This window comes from Pristiophorus japonicus, chromosome 5, assembly GCF_044704955.1.
Source record: "Pristiophorus japonicus isolate sPriJap1 chromosome 5, sPriJap1.hap1, whole genome shotgun sequence".
NCBI lineage: Eukaryota > Metazoa > Chordata > Chondrichthyes > Pristiophoridae > Pristiophorus > Pristiophorus japonicus.
In genome coordinates, this window is record NC_091981.1 from 185315395 (window position 1) to 185320320 (window position 4926).

The window sequence follows — 4926 nt, forward strand, 5'->3', positions numbered from 1 at the left end:
TCTCCCTTATAGTCACCCTCACCAAATGCACTCCATCCATCGGATGAACACACGCCATTACACTCACTCATAGATCTCTTATATCCCTCCTTGCAGGAGAACAGAACACCAGGGAGAGGGAAAGAACCGGAGGGGACCCTTCAAATATCTCACAGCTGACAAGCAAAGAGGAGGAGGCACTGGAGATCAGTAGAGTTTCGGTGTCCCGAACCGCTGTAAATGGGGAGACAGGGAGGTAAAGCTACCTGGTGACACAATTAAATAAAAGCCGCCCTCATGTGATACAGCACTCAATCACGTTGACTTGAATTCAACAGCGAGTGAAATATAATCATCTTCATCATGATAACTTGCAACATATTCTTACCTTGCCAGGACTAATTCATGTATTATATCTTCCACAGGGTCACCATGGGTGTAGCAGCAGTTAGTGGAGGTTGCTGATGACTATTCCTCAGAAAAACAGAGTTGATCGGAGGTACACTGTCATAGGACTCATGCAGACCATGCACCAGCTTAGACATGTGCACTTCAGTGGAACCAGTAAGGCAGAGAGTTGGGTTTTCACGAGGTGATTCAATTCATAAGTGAGCAAGAGCAGATGGTCGAGACAGGGACAGCAGTGGAGAGTCCACGTCGGAGGGCGTAGTCTTCTCCTAGCTCGGCTCAGCTGGACACAGATGCTGTACCTCGGGGGCCAAGTGCAGGTGGAGCAGTCTTTGGCGACGCCCTTATGGGCTTCAAAATGCAGAGGACATCGGCCAAGAGCATCTCCGCAGTCAGAGCAGGGATCTGAGAAACCCGTTGTGTAGGTTGGGCCTCTATTCATTGGAATTCAGAAGAATGAGAGGTGATCTTATCGAAACGTATAAGATTATGAGGGGGCTTGACAAGGTGGATGCAGAGAGGATGTTTCCACTGATAGGGGAGACTAGAACTAGGGGGCATAATCTTAGAATAAGGGGCTGCCCATTTAAAACTGAGATGAGGAGGAATTTCTTCTCTGAGGGTTGTAAATCTGTGGAATTCGTTGCCCCAGAGAGCTGCGGAAGCTGGGACATTGAATAAATTTATGACGGAAATAGACAGTTTCTTAACCAATAAGGGATTATGGGGAGCGGGCAGGGAAGTGGACCTGAGTCCATGATCGGATCAACCATGATCGTATTAAATGACGGAGCAGGCTCAAGGGGCCGCATGGCCTACTCCTGCTCCTTTTCTTATGTTCTTAATGTCTCTATCTTTGCTGAAGCCACACAGGTTCCACCATGTAGGAGTAACAGAAAAAGGAAGAGAAAGGCACAAGATTATGCACCTGGGGGCTCTGAGAAGATGTTGTTTTGATAAGTTGTTCTTAATTTAGCTCACATAAATGTTATTTTTTTTCACCACTTTCACGTTTTGTCCATTTATTGTGTACTGGGTGGTAAGTGGCCTTTTAACTTGTTTGATGATGAATGTGAGAACATGAATTGATGCGGACCAATGGGGGGACGTTGAAGGAGTGGGTAGTTGGCTGCAGGACTGTTTTGTGTCAGTGGCATTGGGGGTGGGGGTGGGGGAAGGGAAAGAGTGGCCATTGTATTTTCTAGTGAGATGGATGCACTGGTGCAACCTAAGTGAGCCTTGGATTAATAAAGGCATCTCAGGCAGCAATGAGAGCAGCCGGGGCTACATTGCCCTCAGCATCTTCCTCCTCTTCTTCCTCCTCCCCCTCCAAATGATCCAAGGAGGATACAAGCTCTTCGCTTTGTTCCTCCTGCAGGTCCAAGCCTCATTGTTGTGCAGAGTGCAGCACACCACGACCATTCTGGATACCCTGGCTGGTGCGTACTGAAGGGCGCCTCCAGATCTGTCCAGCACCTGAAGCACATCTTCAGAATTCAGATGACCCTATTCAATCACAAATCTGGTGGCAATATGACATTCATTGTAGCTCTGTTGGATTCAGCATTGGGGTTTCTGACTGGTGTCATGATCCAAGTTTGCAGTGGGCTTGTCGCCCAGCAGCCACCCTTTAAGTTTGCTCCCAGGTGCTAAGACATCAGGGAGCTTGGACTGCTGCAGGACGAAAGCATCATGGCAGCTGCCCGGAAATCTTCCGCATTCCTATATAAAGATCCGGACTCCCCTCTGTGCCAGTTTCCAATGGGCTGGAGCGGGCGGGAAGGGAGTACCACCGGGAACCGCCCCCTGACGGCTGCTGACGACCAAGTAGCATAAGTGACCTCCCACCCGCCGAGCTGCCAGATTGGTGCGGGCAGGAGTTGGCGCCAGCAGGGGGAAAGACCGCTGCATTGAAGGATGTTCTAACCCCGACTGTGAGTACGAAGACCTGCAATAAAAGGTTAGTGAACATCTTTTTTAAAATAAATGACAGAGACTTACCTGGATGGGGTCCCTTGAAGGTGTTTCGGTGTTTTTTCTTTGTAATAATTTTTATTTTTAGATCTTCCACCCTCCCTGGGCCCGACTCCATCTTCGGCGGCACTTGGGCGGCAAGAGCCTCTGCCGCCGAGATTGAGAGCTCCCGCCCGCTGCCACGGAGATTGATGGCATAAGCCGTTATTTTGCCGCTAGGCGATACTGCCACCACTTTAAGTGGAATCTTCCCGGCAAAGTACCGCCCAGTCTCTCAGCAACCATCAGTGGCACTTGGGCGGGCCTTGGGTTTCACCGATTTCTGGCCCTTTGTGTTTGCACACCAGTTGTACATTGATGGAGTGGAAGCCCTTGCGGTTCCAGAATACTCTTGCTTGTTCTGGGGGTGACCAGATTGTCACGTGTGTGCAGTCGCTGGTGCCCTGCACGAGTGGGAAGTCAACCAGAGCTGGCAAAGCCGAGTGCCTGGTCATCATGACTGGCATCATCAATGGCAAAGTTGACATAATTGCCGGCCCTGGCAAACAACCCATCAGTCACCTGTCACATGAATTTGTACAAGGCCGACTGAGAGATTCTCAGCCCTGGAAGGATCCAGAGGCAAAATTGTTGAGGGCGATGGTGACTTTGACAGCCACTGGTAACGCGCGGCCACCAGGTCCAGCAGGCAGCAGGTCTTCTTCCAGGAGATTGCAGGGGACGAGACATTCTGAGCCTTCTGCGTCAATGGTGTTTAGACATGTCAAGGAAACGGAGCCTCTGCCTGTACGCCCTGTTTCATGGGCAGTGCCTCCTGCAAGCTGCACCTCTCTGCTGATCCTCTGCTGGTCCCCTCTCTACTGTTCCTCTCTTTGCTGTGCAGGTCTATCAGCAGCAGACTGCTGCAGATGCTGTTGCTTGTCGACTTGGTCCTCATCTTAGATCCAATTTAAGGCAGCATAAACGGCATTCATTCTAATGTAATAGAGCAAACCTCCAAAGTATAGAAACTAAGCCCCAAAGTGTAGAATGTAACCTCTCTACAAAAATACTGTGAACAAACCCTTTCCCACTCAGAATGCAGCTGTGAGTACTGAGAATCTTTGCCTGAGATTTGTTCAGCCTCCTCAATGGCCGCTGTGCAATCGCCTTGGTTTGACTGGGGAGTTTCAGGAAGCCCGGGAAGCAAGTGGACCTGACGTTAAACTGAAAACAGTCTGGCTGGAATTATCCCCTAAAAAAACAGTGGGTTTGGAGCATGAGGGCAGTTAAATACTTAACAATAGGATTTCCGACTTGATTCCAACTCCAACCCGCCCACTTCTGGTTTCAACAGGAATATCAATTTAAATACTGTAATGAGGCTGGAAGACCCATTTTTCACCTCCATTTTGTTTTTAACTGCATGTGGATGTTTCTCACAATTTGTGAAACCCAGCAGTTAAACTAAGGCAGGGACTGCCGGATCCAGGAGGTAAGGGGCTCTATACCTACCGTCTGATTTCAAGATCTTTGCCTAACCCAGTCCCTGCGATTGGAGACTCCCTCACAAGGCCTCCAATCACCACTTCCCTCCCCCCCCACCCCGCCCCCACACACCAAATGTCCCCCACAGTCACAATCCTCCGCTGGCTGGTCCCAATCCTCTTTCCCACCCTGCCGATCCCCGGCCGACCCCCCACCGCCAATCCTATACTGCCGATGCCCCCCCCCCCACCTCACCCGCCTACGCGATCCCCGACTGCTGACCCCTGACCTCAATCCCCGAATGCTGACCTCCCAACGCTCCCCCATGATTCCAACTGCTGATCCCTGATTTCCCCCCCCAACACCCCCCGATCACCAACTGCTGACCCCCCAATCCCCACTCCCCGATCCCCAACTGCCGACACCTTGATCCCCGACACGCTGTCAATTTCTTCGGTTTTAATCCCCCATACCCACTCGCTCTTCCACATTAAAATTCAATCCACTATCTCTCACAGAAAATGTTACATGGCCTGTCCTGAAGAGATGTGATGTGCTGCAACTTCTGGGCCTCCCAATCCTAATTAGCAGAAATGCTACAGTGGCTGATAAAGCATCATTCAGAGAAACAGATAATGACTCCGATATTAACGGGGAGACGGGGAGGATGCGGGAGAACCAGGCACGTTCAAGGCCAGGGATGTGGGGACCCTGGGGGAGGAAAGATCCAGCCTCGATTGAGAGGATAGAGCCTGCTGATTTTCACGATATGGGGGAGGTGGGGATGAGCCTGGAATCGATTGGTGGGGGAGCCTGGGGTTGGAATCGATCAGAGGGGGTGATCCTGCGTGTGGAACCGATCGGGGTGGGTGAGGGGCAAAGCCCGGGGTTGGAATCGATCAGAGCGGGCGAGCCTGACCTCACATCTTTCCCCAGTTTCTCTCCGATCTCCCCTCATGACATTTCTGAGTTCATCCTGTCCATGAGACCAACTTCCTGGTTCCTTGACCCTATTCCTACCAAACTGCTGTCCACACAACTTCCTTTTCTGGCTCCCATGTTAGCTGACATTGTTGATGGTTCGCTCTCCTCAGGTGC